We start from the raw sequence: 20,506 nt of genomic DNA, 5'->3' as shown, positions 1-20,506 counted from the left end.
GTGTGAAGTATTCAAATGAACTGAAATTCAGAAGAGCTTTTCATAATTTTTTGTTAGGGAATTTTTCAGGGAACTGGACTTCTATCACTTAGCGTTTCTACTTCAAACAAACGTATGGGAGGTCTTGCTTCTCCAGAAGTAGCACTTCAGTGGAACAGCGGAGTTTTGAGGACTCATGTCCAAGACTTACAAATTTGCCTAGAGGTGTCATCATCTCTCTACTCCAGATTTTCAAAAGGAGACTACCTAAACCTTTCTGAAGTACTGTATACCTTTTGCTGAAGTCAGGTGCTAGTGTACAAATATTCTTAGTTTTCTCTGTAATGCGCTTTCCGGTTTGAGTTTCTCAATGACCCAGAAAGCTTACAGGTTTCCACAGAAGTTCCGTCATGTTTATGGCACCATTTATTTTATGTTTTAGTGTGGTTTTGTTTTATTTTCTTTTCAAAAACTTTCATCTAGGTCTTTGGAAAATTCTTTCAATTACGGGCGATTGCTTGAGTGTTAAATTCCAGGAGCTGGAGCAGCTACACAAGATGACCAGCTCTTTATCTGATATTTTGCATATATGGTTTGCAGTAACTGAATTCACCTGTAAGTTTTTCTGTGGATATCAGTAACTTACAAAGTGTGTAGAGGCACACTTGTGCTTATCTAATTTGTATAGAGAATAGAGAAGTATCATTTTTATAATAGAATAAACAACAAAGCAACCAGCCTGGAAAACTCTGCCCTTTTGAGAGCCCAGTAGGTTTGCTGAATGCTGTTGGAGGAAGACTTTTTACTCTTTTTTTCCCAATCCCTATTACCCATCCTATCTTTGTAATACTGGGTACAATGGACAGTGTTCCCTGTGTGAAGGCTCATAGGGGTTGTCTTATAAAACAGTGACTGTGCTTTGAACATCTGTAGAGGAGTTCTTCAGAGGGTGGAGGAGATGATTCATTTTGTGAGGCATCAGAGAGAGCTTGAACCGTAGAGTCTGCTTTTCCAATACTGCATAGCTTTGAGCGTTGGCTTAATTTCTGTGTACTTTAGTGTACTGCTTTACACTTTGCGCAGTTTGCATATGTAACTGGCAACAGTTTAGTGAGAGAAAACTTTTATTAAATATGTTAATCACCTGACAACATTTGGCTTGCAGTCTCAACTATAAAAGAAACAGATAGGAGGGAAAGAAAGGTTTAATGTATAAAATAAATGCAACACATGAAGTGAATGAAAAATACAAAGGTGAAAGATGAGTTGTTCTCTCAAATCCTTTCAGTTCTAATAATGTGGTTTAAATACCTCAGAAAAAGAAATGGAGTCTTTCTATGTGATTTTTATCTTGACTCTGATCTTATATTACCACTAAAACACTTGTGGTGCTTGTTTGAGAAAGTCTCCTTACAAGTTATTTAATGTATTTATTAAAATGACAGTACATTTCCATACTTTATTATGATTAAGGTTCTCTTGGCTGGACTGTTCTTGTACAGCATCCAGTAAGTGTTTTTGTGTTTCTGCATCGGTGGTGTATGGGATTTGCAATAATGGATGTCATAACCCTCCACTGAAGCTTTGGAAAGAATTGGCCATCAATCATAACGTATAGTCTTTTCAATTGTAGCTCCTAGTAAATGTGTTTTCTTCATTTATTTGGAAGCTATTACGCTGTCATTTAAAAGCACAAGGGAAAGGGGAAAAAGCCCTTTAAATGAGACTTTGTGCACTCTGTTTTTTAATAAGAATAGATTGTTTCATGTTAAATTTAAAGCATGTATTTCCTTAGCAAATAGGTTTTTAGCTGGTTCGTACAATCACAAGCAGTACAACTGGAATATAAGCATCTGCTCTGATCCCAGTTTTCAAACACAACAGAGAAAGAACAAACATACATACTTTCCCTATTTTATACTTTGAGAAGTCAGAACTTTCTTCCTCATGTAATTGCCCTTGCAGATCTCATCAGTGATGGTTCACATGCTGTGTTTCACAGATCACAGAGATTTCAAAGCTTGCTTTCTGATGAGTAAGAGGTTCTCTAGCCATCATCACCAAGCCAGCCTCGCTTCCTGCTTCCTTCTAGCTCTTGCTTTATTGCTTTATCTTCTTTACTGATGCTTAACTCACCAGTTCCGGTTTTTGTGTCGTCACATAGCACAGTAGGACCTGGGCATAGACCTTGTTGCAGAGCAGAAAAGTTGTTTGCCTTTGATGTTTCTTCTTCTCCTTTTTCAGGGCGAATGCACAAGTCTAGGATTATGTGTGATTGCAGTGTAACGGTTTAAAATTATTTTAAAAAAATAATAATTTTGATAATGAATTGAGATAGTCAATATTGTAATAAAGGAGTCAAGCTGGCATACTATGAGATAAACAACCCATTCTTAAAAAGCCTTCTAGGTATTTTAGTCTGTTCCCAGATTTATACTTAGTAGGAAAAATTAATTTAAGACATTAAAAAAAAACTTCATAAGTATGACCACATTCCTGTCAAGCTTGTGGCTTTCATGACTTTAAATGTTAGCATCTGACAACATTTCCACAATTTTCAGTTATTGAATCAAGTCTGTTATATTGATAGAAGTTTATAGTATTCAAGAAACTTTCATGGAAAATGATGATATGGTGTTTCATAATAACTTCTTTACAGTACAATTAACAAATACCCATTTTCCTCTAACAGCTTTACTTCACTTTCATTGTAAAGTGTCTTTACAATTTTACATTTGTTTCTTGTTTAGGAAACATCTGCACAATGTCCTGTTTTGAAAAAACTTTTTCTTTTAAACCTTAGTCTAAAACTGCAGAGCTGCAATTACAGCAGTGTTAAAGAAGTTCTTTCTATCATGTTTTTCTTAGTCTCAACTATCTGAACAAACTTGAAAAATTCAGTGCTTTGTGAAAACCATTAATTACTAATGCAAGTAGTAGATACTCATCACTTTCCCTACAAACAAAAAAAAGTAAATTGTGTAATGCACAAGAAAAAAAAATCTGGACCAACACATAATTCCTTCTTTTTAAGCAGGCTTTCCTTCTGAAAATATTAAAAAAAAAATAAATTTAATAGTGGCTTGTTTCTTTCTTTATCTTGAGTGCAAGCTTTCCTTGCCTTGTGATAAAAAGGTAGCCATGGTAACTTAACATTTTAATCACTCCTTTGCAGTGCATTTCTTAAGTAAAGAGTATGTAGAACCTGCACTTGATGGCTAAACTGATTAATTCTGCTTTCTTTTAAATAATATTTCAAGATAACTGTTCTTATTTTAAAATAAACAAGTGAAACAAAAATGCCAAATCTGTGAAGGAGACCACAACTTTGCATTTGAAATTTTGTTGCTGGATCCACCTGACAAAAGATAAGGATTTTCTGTGCTTATAAAATCCTCAGCTTTGCTGGAGAACAAGGGAAAGCCCATGACTCTAAGGAAGTGCTCATATTTCATTTAATTATACGTCAGCAGCAGTTCTTCAGGCACTGGCCTTTCGGCAGATGCAGCGTCTCAGAGAATGTTAAAATAACGAGTTAGTGGCGACTGCTGGCTCTGCAACAAGCTATGCCAGGCTCTTCTCTCCGTGCTCTCAAGTATTTTTTAGCACAGAATGAAAACAAATGTTGAACTCTTTCCCTAATCCGTAAACAATTTTTGATCACTGTATTTATGAGGGAAACAAGCATCCGTCTGTAGTAACGGTGTTGGTAGTTCTGTTGTAGGGGAAGCTTGGCAAGACTGAAAATGAACATTTTTACTTTGGATATTGGATTTGTGAATGCTCCAAAATGCTATAGAGTGAAAAGGGGTTTGATAATGGGCTTTGTCATTAAGTGGTACTTTGGGTTTGTACTTTCCATATGTGCTACTTGCCAGGTGATAACTTTATTTAGCTGTGCATTTGGATATTATTATTGAAACTCACTACTACGAATATTGAACACAATCTGTGGTCCTCTAATCATTTTAGTAATCCTTTCAGCAAACTCCTTGCACAGAGATATGTCCCACATGCTTCACATCCTGTAACTGCAGTACACCAGCATCATTGCTTCCCTAATAAAGAATGTGATTTTTTTTTAATTAGGTTTTTTTTAGGATAAAGTTTTAATTTGCCTACCTTCTTTTGCTGTTGCCTGAAATTGGAAGCCAAGAGCAGTTGGCATCAATGGCTAGCTAAGGATTTTGAATTCTGTTCCTCTTGTGGATGCTGAAGTTGACACATGTACTCAGCTGGCTAACAGAAGAAAACAATGCAGTACCTTTGTGTCGGATTGAGTATTAAACTTTTTCAGGACAGTTGTAAGCCTCTTTTATTAAATCTCCTCTAAAACCATTGGGATCTTCTTACCTAGGAATTCTTCTGCCTCGTTCTTTTGGATTCCATAGTTGCTAGTAAAATAAAATTAGCATGGTAGCTTGTATTTATATTTGTGAAACAGTTGTAAAAAACAGTTTTTTCACAGCAGTTATTAAGAGTTGACAGTCTCAATCTTTTTCAGAATCTGATTCACATCAGTTAACTGGGAAAAAACCCCATATTGTTAACTGTATGGAGGGAGCTTACTATGTAGGAGTCACTTACAAACCAGCTCACTTGAGTATTTTTGTGGCACATTGGTGCTTGATTCATCTTTCAGTCATGTGCTGGTAGATACAGCTGCCATATCTCTGCTAGAAGTAGAGGAAAGCATTTCCAGTTCCCCTTCCTGGGTCTTGCCAGCCTTCTCTAACTCTCTGCTGGAGAAACTGCTTAAGCAAGAAAAAGGTTTGGAGTAAATCCATCTCTGCATTAACAGAGCTTGCTATAGCATTGTGCTGCAGCCTTCTTAGTCAGTGCTTTCTACTGCAGCTTTGAAGGGAGGTGTAGGAGGTAGAGGGAGGCTTAAAAAGAATTGTATGACTTTTGTTTAGAAGATGTTGTCAATGGGTAATAACTTAGGCAGGGGTTTTCAGTGGCCTGCTGCAACTAGTAGAAACCTCACTGAAACGTGCCTGGAGTTAAGCCAACCTTTGGCATTTTATGTGTTCTATGTGATCAACATATAGCCTGGGTGCACAGCACCCCATCTTTCTACAGTCATGTTTTGAAAGGGTCACTCAGTCAATCATAGGAGGGAAGTGGAAGGATGGGTGACTTCAGAGGGGCACAGCTTGCTGCACTTACAAATGTCAACACAGAGATGTTATTTTCATGCAGGCATTTTAGAAGCTGGGAAAAATGGCTCCGTGGCAGTAAGTGCAGAGAGTTAGAGTAGCAAAGTTTTGGGTGAGTGTTTGAGTGTGGAGAATTTGTGGAAGCAAAGGCTTTGTGCACCTGCTATGTCTCTTTTTTGAAGCCAAAAAATGTGCCTGGTCTCACATGTGGGATGTGTGAGCATTTGTAGATGTTTCGTGTATGTTAACTGTCAGGAAAGAAGCGTAGTTCTTTATCTGCAATTGTACTTGTGCAGGGAAACATGAATTTAAATGGGTGAGCAAACAGATCAGCATTGGTCTTTGATTTTCTTAATATAGAAGAAGAAAAACATTTGGTCCAAGCCTTCCGCAAGATTTATGGACAGACTGGTCAGGAATTATTGTGAGCACTGTGAGCGCCAGGCACCATGCTTCCTAAACTCACAGAGCAGCTGAGCAATTTGACTGTGCTTTTTGCAGACCGGCTGCCTGGGATGTAGCCAAATTCAACAGCCAGTTTCTCAGTCTTGGTATGTAAATAAAGGAGGGCTGTGTCCCTAAGTATCAGCCCCCCAGACCAGAGGGAAAACAACTAAGAGGGGTTAATGAATGAATTCCCTAAACCACAGTGCAAGGGGTGGGGGGGAAAGACTATGTTGCCTTTTTTATTATTTTTAAGGGGATGAGGGCACTCATTACACTTAATCAAGTGGAGACTAATCTGAGAGTCAAAGGCGCTTAATTATGTTTTCACTTGGTATGAGTTTCGTTTGTCTGACAGATCTCCTTGGCAGCCATGCAAAGAGGTTCTGATCTATTTAGAGCCGTTTGTATTCAGTATATGAACTATTACCCACATCTCTAGGCAAAGAGTTCACACACAGAAATGAAAATTCACCTGCGCTTCTCCAAGGTGAAGGAGTCAATCCCCAAGTGGCTGCAAACCGTATGTATGTACAAGAACTTTGGATTGCAGAACAGAGTGGTAAATGCTGAATGTGCAGAATGGCTTAATTTCCTGTGTGTAGGGCTGAGCAAGGTTATTAAGAAGCCCTTTCAAGTTTAAGATTTCCCCCAGGGAAACTCCAGAAACACAGCTGCTTAAAAGGAGAGAAAGAGAGAGAGAGAGAGAGAGGAAAAAAAGCAAGAATAAAAAGGGACTGAAATGTGCAGATGCTGGCTATGTGCTGCGTAGAAGCTGGAGGCCGTATTTTGCACAAACCTGAGATGAGGCAAGGTAGCAGCAGCAGGAACGGGAGGAGGGGTTGAGCTTTCATCAGTGCTTGCTCTTGCTCCTGAGACCTTACTTAGGCGTGTTGCAGGTGTAGAGAGTTGCTGACACAAGAGAATAAAACCTGTGAGAGTTGAATCAACAGCTATAGCTGAGAAAAGGAAGAGAGAAGAAAGTATGGATTTGTTCTGACTAGTGACGATTTGGGGAATCTGTATATGTGAAACTTTGATTTGGTGACTTTGCTGCATCATTGGAAATACCAGTGTGAGTGGAATCCACTTGCTGCTGTCTAGTGCATCTAAAGGCATATTGTTCTGGAGGGAGAGGGGTGTTTCTGGGCAAAGTAGCAGCCAAAGTCAAAGAAATGTGCATGATAGTTTGGGATAGACAAGCCCCTTAGAGGCATAAGATTTCTGAGAGGCTTTCTAGAAGTCTTCCAAAACAATTAATGAGAAAAGCCCTAATGTGATGTAGACATTGAGGAGAAAGCAGCATATAGATCAGGATGCATGTAACTTTTGAGCTGTCTGAAGCGAAGCAAATGGATTCAGGAACGCTGTGCAGAGTGAACATTTGCTTTCAGTAGTGTCATATGTGTCCCTAAATAAGTCCCAAAGACTTGAGAGTAGGGAACAACTGGAGTCATTGGTAGTCTTGGAGCCAAATAGCCATACAGTCCCTCTTTCGCAGAGAGGTAGCAGAAACAATCTGCTCCAGAGCAGCTGGAGCCAAAGACAGAAGCGTGAGCTTACTGAGATCTTGAAAAGCTGTGGCCATATGGGTCTGGCATGCTGAAACTTGAACTTAGCTGTTAGATAATGCAGAGAAGATTGCCAAAAGCTGTGTTACTTCTGTACTGCAGTCGTTGCTCTAGGATTATGCTCAGTCTTTGTATGTATGCAAGTGCTTCTCCTCTTACACTATGTATCTAGAGCTATTAAATTGGGGAAGGAGATAGGAAGTTAGTTTGTGGCTGAGAACTCTGATCCAGTTAAGTATTTTTTATGGATGTTTTCACTCACAACTGGAGAAAGCAGCAGAAACCAAGAACTAGGATCTTCCTCTGCTGTTCTTGACATAGAGGAATAGATTGCCCTTTCCCACTGGGCATCCCAGTGCAAGGGTGTGACAGTTACTCTGTACTTTGATCCTGGGTCGGGTCTGGCATGTCCCTCCATCATTCAAGCATTTGGTGTATTGTCACTGTATGTGCTAATGTCCAAAAAAGCAATTATAAAATAAACAATGCTTGATTCACACAAAATCTAGAAAGATTTTTAAATACCGACATAGAATCTGTTCCCATCCTTCATGTGCTCTCTTAGTGAAGATGGTGTGCATGTAACTGGTAAGGTGCAAGTAAGAAGGATTCTCCTGTGTTTTGATCAGAATCTAAATGATAGCACACTTAAAATCCCCTGATTTTTTTTCACGGATGTGGGATGCTCTTAGAGGAAGGCTGTAGTATGAAGAATAGTTTCATCTAACTGCATTACGTCTGCATTATGTCAAAGTCTTGGCTGACTTAGTTCCTTGACCAACTTAATTGTTTTTATGAAGAATGCCATGTTGTGTCACAAGCAATGAGATGATTGAATTCTGTCTCTAGAATGAGAGATTAAATTAGTTATTGCTATAGTGTCAGTTCAAAAAAAGACCCAATGTTAGTAAGTACATGAGAAAACAAAGAAGTGTAAATTAACTAAAAATGTACGTATAGTACAGCTTACCAGTTTCAGCTTCCACAAGTGACTGATTTTATTTGGAAAGGATAGGAACATAAGGTCATAGGAACAAAAAAGGTCAGACTTTTTTGCATTCTAGAACTGGAAAGTTTCATAACCCGCACTGTATTTTGAACTGTGTATCAAATGGTATAATTTTTAATTTTTTTTTTTAAATTCCTCTTGTTTTTTCATATAAGGAATACGGGGAAAGGGATTATAGAATAGGGTTGCTTTAAAAGTGGCCTAATGAATGTCAGCAAGAAGAGTCCTGTTAAACCAGCTGTTTATCAACCCACACAGGTTTGCATAATACATTTGTTTTAGAAAGATGCTAAACGGGAAAAACAAAGGGGGGGAGGAATGTTTCTTGGAAGAAGATACATCTAGAGATATGTCCTGGGAAAAAAAGTTGTGAGGTTTGGTTGGTTTGTGGTTTTGTTTTGGTTGGTTTGTGGTTTTGTTTTGGTTGGTTTGTGGTTTTGTTTTGGTTGGTTTGTTTGGTTGTTTGTGGTGGGTTTTTTTTTTTTGTGTGTGTGTGTGTTTTTTATTTTTAATAGGTCTACTTTTAAATTGTTTGATGAAAATCTGAAAATGTAGGACAGAGATACTAACAATAGCATAGTATCTTTGTGCAAATAGTGGGATTAGACAACACTTGAGTTAAGCCCCGTTCCTTCTGGCTCCGTATTTTAATACTGATAGTGGAGGATGACACCTTCTTTAGTATAACTTTTTCTTAATCACCTATATGCATTATGAATCATATTGTAGGTATCTGTACTTTGACATGCATTTTACTCAACTTTGCATATAGGAGAAATCTTTTTCTTTCCCCATTAATATGCAGAATCATATTTATGCTTATTTAAACCTTTTTGTTGAATTCTCTAGCAGCTTTAGGCAGACTGAAAGGCTAGTGCAGCGTTTATCAAATTTCAGATGATACTTAAGCCAAAATTTTGAAAAACATGCAATAAATGGTGTGCCTTGTTTTTTGGATACTCAATAAGAAATGCCATGAAAAGATAAAATTGCAAGAAAATTTGGATTATTCCTAATGAAGTATTTTCATTATTGGGTAATTAGCTTACAGTTCTTCAGCAGAATAATTATCTGAGCTCCAGTTAAGCCTGGAAACGCCTAGCACTTCTGGAAATGAATTAATATTTCTGAAACTTCCAAACTTCAGGATAAAGTTTTCTGGAGTAAAAACTTGGGTGTCTAATATATTTGGAAATAAATATGTTTTCAGGCAGCAGTTTTGTGTAGCCACTGTGCTGTGATTACAGCCTATGTAACCATGAGAAATCATTCCTTCCTCTATTCAAAATTTGTGCCTCATATTTCTGTGTGTCACGGAAAGGGTTTTTTGACCTGTAGCAAGAGTCTGATGATGGAAAACTTGCTCATCAAAGCGTTATAATAGCATAGGGCACAAGAAATGGCCTGTGTTGGTATTTGAAGATGCAAAACTCTTCTGAGCAAAGGGCAAGTTCTATCATAGCGGGCTGCTCCGCTACTTGTTGCCATACCTCAAGACAGGCACGGAAAATGACACTCAGAAATGGCAAGTAGTTGCAAAAGCAGTCATTCTTAACAGCAGAGATGTGTATAAACAGGAGATGTTGTAGTGTAAGTAGTTACCTGCCATATGAGTGACCTTCAGTTTAATATGCAGTTGTCTGTATTGATTTTCTCTTACAGCATGTTATTGAACAGAAAAGCAAAATGAGCCAAATCCCCCTTATTGTTCTGGAATGCTGCAAGACTCCTTATGTGAATAAGGGGACCGGGAGGTGACTCTATAAAAAGAATATTTAGCTGGGTTTTTAGATCATCTGCCAGATTCTAATCTCTGTAGGCATAGAAACAGGGTTTTTTTTTTTTCTTTGACAGCCACACAGCCGAAATTAGAGTTTAACTCCTACAGTTGTCAAAATAGATTTTCTGTGGTGTCAGAGCTTTTTCTAGCATCAAAAGAATATTCATTTAAGTTTCATCCCTGTCTTATGAAGACTTAGGTTAGATTTTTATATAGGCTGATTTCTCATCTTCAGTTAGAAGACTAGGAGCAGCTTTGTATGCCCTCAGTTATCATAATTTCTCCTAAAGGAAACGGAGTTTAAAAACAGTTTAGATGATGTATGCCATTGGATGTTATGTCTGTATACTCATCCAGCTGTAATACATTTGTTGTCAATCAATGGCTGGTACTTTAGATATCTTTTTCCCAAATTTCAACCTAAGGACCACCGAGGCAGTTGAAATCTTCTGGGTTAATGTAGATCATAATGAAGATTGTTGTAACAAGAGGATATACTGCTCAGCCATGAGAAGTTTCTACAGGTGGTCCAGGGAATTTATAACCTGAATATGGGTAAGGAATGTTTCAAACCTTATCCCATGAAAAGAAAAAGCAGCAGCTTTGTAAATTCCCATTTGGGACTGTGCTGTGTGTATGATGTGTTTGGTAGCTGGATAGATGATATAGAGAGGAAAGGTCATATGAAAATATTACAAGAAATAAAAAGTTTCCTTTCTCTCTGAAATGCAATTTTTTGACAACAATGGGCTTTAAAAAATGTGGGGATAGAGACTACACCAAACATTATGCAACTACAAGTGTGAAACCAGTTTAGGGGAAGCAGGAAGACTGCTTATTTAATGCCTTTAACTGACCACTAGGAAATTATATTCTTCCATTTGTTTTGAATTTCCCGGACACCTTATCTTTCCCACGGTAAAAATTGGAGTGTTAGGATTTCTTATTTCCTTTGCTGTAGGTAATTGAAATTTATGCATCAAATTAAATTCACCTCCCACATTGGGAGTCAGGCCATTTGAGATCTTACTCTAGGAAATCAATTTTCTACTTTAGAGGAAGAAGAGCAGGTAGCGATCTTAGTCATCTTGTCTGTCATCCTGCTTCAAAGCAGGGTCAACCGTACTTATTTCATCTCTGAAAGATATTATTATTGTTATTATTGTTATTATTATTACTTATTTCATCTCTTAAAGATCTCTAGTTATGATGTCTTTGCAGCATCCTCAGGGAAATCTATCCTGAGCTTAAGTGTTCTTACAATTAGAAAGATTTTCCTAATATCTAACCTAAATCTCCTTAGCTGTAAGTTAAGCTCATTAATTCTTGTGGTATCCCAAGTAAAAACGGTGCACAGATTCTTTCCTTCCTTTTAGTACATTAAGACTATTATCAAATCTCCTCTCAGTCTCTGCTTTTTCTGTAGGCCAAACATCAACAGTTTATTTAAGCTCTTGTAGGACAAATTTAAGACCTTTTGATAATTTTTTTGTCTTTTTTTTTAATTATTTTTGCAAGTTCTTCAACTTTTCCTTGAACAGCACTGATCAAAACAGATGCAATATTTCAGGTGATATCTAGAAGAACTGTTATTTCTGGAACATAGAAATATTTTTCCTCCCAGAAATCTTTACCTCCCAGAAAATTGTTCCCTTCCTTGTAAGGGCATGACATTTACTGAGTCATAAACAACTTACGATCTGCTATAACCTTTGATCAAGTCTTCAGGATTCCTGGTTAGCTGATTATTCACTATATTTTCTTTGTGCCTCTAAATTTCTTTGTTCCTTTTGAATTGCCTTCACTTTTCTAGATTACTTCTCCAATTAGTCATACTTTTCTGGGGAAGTTTTGGGGGGAGTTTGTTTTATTTTGACTGCTTTTGTGTTCTTGTTCCTAGAGTAAGATCTCAAATGGCCTTGTTCTTCCTGCACTCTTGTATCTTCTTCACAAGAAAATGTGTACTCTATAATCCTGTCACTGAAAACATCAATGAGAACTAGTGCAGACAGTGAAGGAACCTGACTTGATGCTCCCTGTCTAATGGTGGACGCCTAACCAGTGTGGAAAATCGTTTTCCATCCTGTATTAGTCCTGGAGCAGTATTAGATTAATCTAGTTCGCAGGGTTTTTTGTTTGGTGGCTGTTGTTGTTTAGTTTGGTGGTCTTTTTTCTTTTTTTTTTTTTTTTTAAAAAAAAAAGAAATGCCCATCAGAATGTGTCAACAAGCTTACAAGTATCAGGAGGTTTAACGTCTACCTTTTTTTTTAAATTTTTTTCTTCTTTCTCTTTTTTCTGTCTTCCACATGCTTGTTACCTTGTTATAGAAAGAAGTTAAATGTATTTCTGGTGACTGCTTTTTGCCAACTCTGTTCTGACTGTTTCTCATCATCTAGAAGTTTACAACTAGTTTGATTATTTGTCTCAATATTTTTCCAGGAAAGTAAACAGACCTCTCTGTAACTGTCTGACCCTTATTTTCTCCTTCTGTTTTTTAAATGCAGATAGGCACAACATTTTCCCTTTTCTGTCTGTCCAACACTTCACCATTGTCATGAGTTATAAATGATAATTAATTTTGACATTGCCTTAGTCAGATCTCTAATTAAGTAAATCCATGCTAGGTGTTTTGAAAATATTTAACTTACCTAAATAGTCCTAGATTGTTCTTTCTATATTTTAGAGAGTTTCTATTTTGCCCTGACTCATTGGTATTAACTGTACTGGCAACCTGCTTGCAATTATGTCACTAGTGCAAACTGAAAAAAAGAGATTAAACCTTTTGGCCTTCCCCACTTTCCTCTTTCTTGCTTTTCTTCATACAGTAGCAGATCAGTAGCTTCACCCCCCTGCCCTCGTGGGTATGTGTCCCTCTTATTACTAATACACTTTCAGAATTATTTCAGTTAACTCTTATGTCCCTTGCTAGTTGTGTCAGTGTGCTCTTGGGTTTTATACTTTGTGTATGCACTTGTGCTTGGTAATTAAAAACATTTACTAATTTCTGGCTTTTTAAGTAAAAAAATCAATTTGTGGTTTAGGGAAATGACATTTTGACAATCTTCTGTTTCACCTACACACTCAGATAATCTGTCTTGATCTGTCTGTTTAGTAAAGGAACTCCTGGCTCTCCTTTATCATTACATTTTTCTCTGTTTAACTGTAAAATTTGTCAGTTGGAGATCTGCCTGTTGGACGTCTGGCAATTCTTGAAGCTTATTCAAAGCATATTGAATTCTGCTTTCATGAAGCCTTTGGTTTTATTTAGTCATATTCCCTCTTCCCTTTCAACATGATTGTCAACTATTATCTCGTGGTGACTCTTATGGGTAAATAGCAGAAGGATTACTATCACTGCAGTATGATGATATTGAGGAACTCATTTCCTTTATCCCAGGCAACTGGAGACCTGTTTGGGCTTCAGGGAAATGTGTGAGCTAAGTGATTTCTGAAGAAATGGAAAAGGGTTTGGGAGGGATGGATCCTACAGGCGAACTTAGGCAATGCATGTGCTGTGACAGAGGTTAAATACTGTAATCTGTTTGTATCATCCAACTAAAAATATATAGATGTTTTATATTGTGTTTCTCTTGGGAGAGTCTTTTTTTCTTTCTTAGCAGCTTTTAATGTTTCATTTGGGTGTGTTTTCCCTCTCTGGCTGTGGAACATGAGTCTTCTGAGGACACTACTGATTTGGCTTTATATCACAGAGAAAAACTGTCTGCAAAAGAAGGATGAAGGGAAAATATTAAAATAATATCCACTTCTGTGAGAAAAAATAGGGAGCGAGTGTGGCTGAGAATTATATTCACCAATCTACACATGTTTTAAGGTGGTTGTTTTTTTTTTTTTAAGGTATTTTTGTGTTGATTATTGCTACCTATGACCCAACATCAGATTATCTAATAGCAGCTAATATCACATGTTACAGAGAAACTTTTCCTGAAAAGTCTGGATGCAAAAAGCACAGCTGATGTTTTCATTTTAAGGAGACTTTCATTTTGGGATCTAGCTAACAAAAGGTTATACACACTGATTTTCCATTTATAAGCGCATAATATAAATTTTCTTGTCTCAAAACAATTCCATTCCCTTTCCCATTGAAGTTTTTGTAAGACAATGTTAAATTACATGGATAAATGAGTTGGCAAAATCACTACTGAAAGGCTGCTGAGAGCACACCAATTTCAACAATTACTTGTAGTTTTTCAGTTTTAGGAGAGCACAGTAGACGTTGTCCATAAAAGCTGAAGATTTATGTCACAGGAGTCTAGGGTTTTTTTCAGTGCTTTATGTGAACCACATATTAAATATATTTGTCACACGAAATATAATTCAAAAAAGTCGCTGGTGAAGATTGTTTATTTGTTCTTCCTTCTTTTATTTCTTGCCTGCATCGGCAAAGGAGTATCTAGTTATTTCAATGATGGAGAATTCCAGAAAGGACTAAGTCAGACATTCTCTTCTGAATCATTTGCTTATAGTAAATACAATTAGCAAACTCATTGAGTTTGCTACATATGCCAGGTACTTCACAGATTTTATTGCTTGGAGAGGGGGGAATGGCATGCAATTTTTTCCCCTTATCTTCTCTGCACAAAAATATTGAAAGATATCTTTTATTTTAGTTCCACAATGATATCTAGCTTGTCATGTTTTTCAGTGCATGATGTACTGTATAATCTTAAGATCAATAAATTTTCTGTTTTGTACTAAAGTGCTATGTGCATCAAAAAACATGGCAAAAATGGATTTTATGCATATTTTAGATGCCTACTATACCTTTTGTAGTGCACAAGTTTATAAGCATCTGAAAATGATCACTGAGCATAACTGCGAAGATCAGCTGTAATGGAAATGCACCATATAGAGTAGCTTTATAAGCATAAAATATTAAGAAACCATCTGTGTCAAATAATAAGTTAATAACACCTTTTGGTGTTGTGAATGCTATACGTGTGTTTCAAAGCACTAAAATCTATACTCGAACTATGTTATATAAAGCACAAAGTGACCAAGTAGAGCAAATCTCCAGCGAAAAGCAATTGGTATTGAGGACCTGAAATCCACACTGTATTTATTTCTGGGTTTTTTCTTCAGGCTGGTTTTGGTCTAGTACCATGGACTTTCATGCCCATGAGTAAGTGAACGACACTGAGTGCTGTCATGGAGCATGTCTTTTAGTGGAATCTCACCTGGGTGAAGTATATAGTCCTTGAAGTCCAAAACTGCTCTGCTATATGAGCAGAGGATGTAGGTGCAGTGGGAGACTTGCCTCAAAAGGGAACTCCTGATGCAAACTGAAATGCTGATGCTCTCACTGAATGTTGTAAGGAGTCTGAAGAAGTGTTGTTTTGCTGGAATCGTTATCCCATACTTCAAAAATGAGTTGAATTAGATCGTTCCAATACTTTCTGTTTGAACGAGCCTTTGGTAGGTGTTTCTGCTTTTCTGAAAGAGCTCTTTAATCTGTTCTCTAGAGAGAATGTCCATTCCTGGAGATGTTCAAGACTTGACTGGACACAGCCCTTAACAACCTGCTTTAGCTGCACTTGCTTTGCATGGGGATTTGGACTAGAGACCTCTGGAGATCCCTTCCAACTTTCTATGGTTCTGGGCACCACGATCCAAATACAGTTAATTCAGCTTTGTCACATCTTTGCCTTTGTAAGTTAAACTGGAATTGGAAGGACTGGCGTATCTCAAAAAGGCTTTGGAATGAAATATTCAGGAAGGCTTCTCAGTCAAAAAGCTGAAGCATTTCAGGTAGATAAGCATACTTTTAGGTATTTCTAAAACCCAGACAAACCTCCACTCCTAGACTTCTGGAGTCTGTCCATGCAGTTCTGGACTTACCTCTTAAATTGGCCAGCAGCTTGTTGAATGAATTTTAAAGGGCATAACTGACTTCTAAGCCAAGAAATACAAAATGAGCTAGACTGTGCTCATAACCATGTTAGTAAGTGCGTAAGTTGCATGATGATGAGTCCCAGAAGGAGATGCATATTGAAATTGTCTAACCTTTGTATATTCGATTCATCCTTTTAGATGCTTGATTAATGTCTACACAGCTACTCATTGTGTGGATGTACGTCATTTTTATTCTTTTTTCAGTAAAATGCTGTAAAATATGGCAGTAGCATTGTATAATTTCAGCAAGGTTATATACCTTTCTATATAAATTTTCTAATGTATCGTAGATGCACAAGACTTTTTTCCCTCCAAAATTAAATAAACATTTAATTAAAGAAAGATTTTCTCTTCAAAATGGAGTCTACAAATATCTAATCCCAGAGCTACAATTTCTCAACCTTCCTCCTCTTCTATGAGATGTTGCTATGGTTATTACCCTGCTGGGTAGTGAAATGCAGTAATTTGTTTAGCAATTCCTCTCTTCCACAATACTGTACACATATATAGGAGGCTTGCATTTACTAAGTGCATCAGTGTGACAAGTATGCTGTTTTTTACAAATCCTTCTAATCTGAGTCATGGTTTGTAAAGCACACATCTTTTGGGTTAGTAACTGAAATTCTTATCCAGTAAAAATAAATTTCTCTGGTAGCAAAAATAAGTTTACAGAAAGCTGTTCCAAGTACTTCCGTCCTTTTCCCCTTTCTGCAGAAAATTTGATGACCCTTTTCTTTGATAGAAGGGGCAGCAGATCTCATGTGTGATATCTTTTCGAATTTGTAGGACATTATTAGTTAGATGGCAAAATAATCAGAAGCTTGAAAGAAGCTTGGGTCATAATCGAGGTTCTGTTAAGAGCAGGAGAATTGCACTGCGATCTTTTTAAGAAAAATGGTAAGAATAAGAATATTCTTGTTGCATCTGTTATATTTCATTATGATCAGACTTGCTTCAAATCTTAAAGCACGACTTTAATATAAATGATAAGCAATGATAAGATTTGCAAGGGTTTGTTTGAATAATGTGTGCATCTTCAAAATTGCACAATATTTATAAGCCACTTAGTTTATAGGCTTCTTGAAACAGTTGGGCTGCATTGAACATAAAATATTTGAAAATGTAGAAGAAGGTTTTGTTATGGCAAACAGGATAAAAAGTTTGGGTTTTACTTGATAGATGATGGAGTTTTAAGGGATTCAGCTGCAGAGGAACTGAATATGATCATCGTGTTAAGTAAAGAAGATGCTGCATTGCAGAGGTGGCTTTCAAGGCTTAAAAGGGCAAAGAGAAAGGAACTGATATTTAATAAAAAGATGCAAGGACATAGGCAGCAGGTCAAACAAGGGTGCATTTTATTTAGATAGAAACCCCAGCAGATCGATGTTTGAGAAATATAGCAGAAGAAATCGGTAGTGGTTTTTTTTTTTTTTTTTCCTTTATTCAGAAATTTGCAGAAGGAGACCAGGCTCAGTGCCACCTTATCAACACTGTGTACAGAAGTGGATACCTTTTGCCACCATTTTTCAAGACAGGGAATGTATTTGCACCTAATAAAAAGGTATAGGCTAATTAGGCTTTTTGCTGGAGGAAAGTGGGAGAAGATTCCCACCTCCACCTGGGAGCAAGTTGGAAGGTGTTATACGCTGCTTTTGTGAGTCCCTCCAATGCGTTAGAGATTTAACAAGATACCATGCTCTTGTCCAGTGATGCATCTTCAGCTCCAATATCTTTTTACTGTTGCTGTTCCTTTTCATGTTAGAAATTTTGTATTCTCTTGCCCAACCTCTGGCTATAGGACAAGGCAGTCCTTTTCTTTCAATATGCAAATTTCATTTTTTGACAACTTAAAGTTGAAATATATCTACTAAATGTCTACTATACCGCTTTACCAAGTCATGAGGGGGTTTATTCTGCTGTGGAGTGTCCTTGGTTTTCTTCGGTCTTGTCATAATGTTTCAAGCGATGGAAATTCCACCCCTTCCTTTGGGAGAGTATTTGTTCTGTAGTCTAATTAATCCCACAATCAGGTTGGTTCTTCATATTATTCAAACCAAATATTCTTTAAACCACCAGCGCTTCTTGCTTCGCCTGCTCAGCAGAACACATTAAAATTGATGGTCTACGGTCATTCTTGCTGCTTTTTGTATACTACAGCAGCTACCTTCTCAAATTATGTCAGGTGTACTCTGATAGACTTTCTTCTTCTATACCCTATTGCTCCTCACTGTTCACTGACATTTGCAGGATGGAAAAACTCTGGAGTCTACTTCTGGAAGGAAAAAGTGAGGAATGGCCAAAAAATAAAAAGAAAGTAAGGCATTAAGCTCTACATGCAGTTTATGAAAGCCTATGGGCTGATTCTACCAGGAAGTGATCAGCTGACTAGCTGGATTTAGAGCCTTAGCTAGTTCCATGTAATTTGTGGAAAAAATCCCAAGGAAAACACAACTCTGTGACTCAATGAGGTGATGTCCATGTCCTGTCCTGTCCCTCTGTGCCTGCACAGGAGCATGTAGTAGTAACAATACAGTAACAACCCCTGTAAGGTGAATGAAGTAAGGTGCAAGGAAGGGTTTGTATAAACTGATCACATTTTGCTTTAGTGCAACATCAGATGAAAGCATGAATAATGTTTCATCCTTTTCCCCCTTTCAGCTGTTTGCATGTTTTAGTGCTACCTTTCAGCTATCTGTGTGTTGCTAGGGTTTCAACAAAGTGTTCTGTTCATTTTTATAGGATGAAATAAGTGTTTTATTGCAATTGCCTGGAATTTTCTTCATTCAGTCTTGCAGAAGTAGTACCTCTGTCAAATGTACCTGTCTTTCTGTACTGAACTGTCAAAAATTGATGCATAACTCCCAGAAGTATAGAGAAGTTGTTCTCAGCAGCTTGACTTACTTTTCCTTTCTAAACTGCCCAAGATTCTTCTAATCTTTTATTTGCCTCACAGTCACACAGTAAATTCGCAGTAGGTTAACTTCTCACTCCTCACTCAGCCTTCCAGACTGTTTTCCTCCATTGAGATGTTTCTATATTTCCACTTCACCTGCATTGGCTTAAGCCCATGAGATTCTTCCCCAGGTTTGTGGATACTTACACTAATGTGCAGAATATTACAGAATGGCAAGTTTTGCAGCAGTTTGGTTAGTATGACACGTTTTGAAATCACATTAGTTTCCATTATTTGATTTTGCTGAAAGCCTTTCATTGCCATCTTTCCTGCCTTCGCTATCTCCCCCCTCATTTTTCCTCAACCAAATAAGGTCATTAAGCTTGAACATGGGTATGTGTCCTTAAAGGTAAGGGCTTCAGGGAATAAGCTTAAGTGACTAGCAGAGTTGGAATATGACCTGCAACCTTTAAATTTATGCAAAGTAGGAAGAGTACTAAAGATTCTTTCTTCCAAAATATTAATAGCAATAGTCATATGGAGAAAAAAAACTTGATTACAGTCAACCAATTACAATTATGTTGATGTAATATGTTATGTTATATGCTGATGTTATAATTAATTAAAAATGAAAATTTAATAAAATAATAAAAATTTACTAAATATTCAATGAAATTATAATTATGTTTATGATTATGATCACCAGACTATAACTGTGTTGATGTTATATGATGTTATATGTTGATGTTGAAATTATAATCATGTTGATGATTAAAATCAACAAATAATTATGTTGTTTGTAAGTTGGATCAGGTTTCTTATGGTCTTTCACACTTGAGTTTGGAATGATCTCCAAGGGTAGAGATTCTCCTTTTCTACTCACTTTAGCTTGGCTCTGTCATCTCTACACCTCCCAGCAGGCAGTCCTAGCAAGCAGTAGATCCCCTTCCTGTTCCCTTCCCCCTCAACCTTGTCTGTCTTCTCCAGGTTGAAAAAAACAACTCTCAGCCTTTCCTTGTATGTTGTATGCAGCAGCCCCTGGCTACGTTGGTAGCTCTCCACCGGACTTAGTCTGGTTTGACAATGTCTTTCTTGTACACAAGGCCTCAGATGTGTCCCGTCTCATCGCTTGGACTTGTGTATATCCAGCTTGCTTAAATGTAACTCAGTCTTCCTCTATTATGGGTAGTACTTCACTTCCCCAGAGTCTGCCACCCAGGAGGCCTGTGAGCAGAGCTTGCCATTTAAGACTGAGGCATTAATCCTCATTGAGTCCTTCCTGTATCCCTTACCACTGCATCCTTCACCTCATTGAAACTTCCCCTAGTTTTTCTTTTGCTGCTACCACCCTTTACTGCCCTTTGCATCCCTTGCCAGTCACATTTCTCCATGCTTTGTGTATGTTGGGCAGGTTTGGCCTCAGAGCAGCGTAACCAGGAGCACAATATGATTTGCTCCATGTGTGTAGTTAGACTGGCTTCCTAAGGATTGCTTGTCAGTCAGCCTGGGCAATGAGCAGTTCCTGCTGGCTGGTGCGGAGGAACCAGTGTATGCATTAATGAAGGGGATCATGTCAGATAATACAGTAACGTAAGACTTGTGAGCAAAATCCAGAAAACTCTGCATTGTTTTCCCTAAAATGAACTTCGCTCTTAGCAGACTGTTTTGGGGGCAGTGGGGATGATGTGAGACAAAATACAGGTTTACAGCTATAAACCCTGGATACTGAGGTAGAGTAACTCCTTCAAACTCTTATTCAGC

This window comes from Gavia stellata, chromosome 18 (assembly GCF_030936135.1).
Source record: "Gavia stellata isolate bGavSte3 chromosome 18, bGavSte3.hap2, whole genome shotgun sequence".
Classification (NCBI taxonomy): domain Eukaryota; kingdom Metazoa; phylum Chordata; class Aves; order Gaviiformes; family Gaviidae; genus Gavia; species Gavia stellata.
This window is presented reverse-complemented; position numbering follows the sequence as displayed.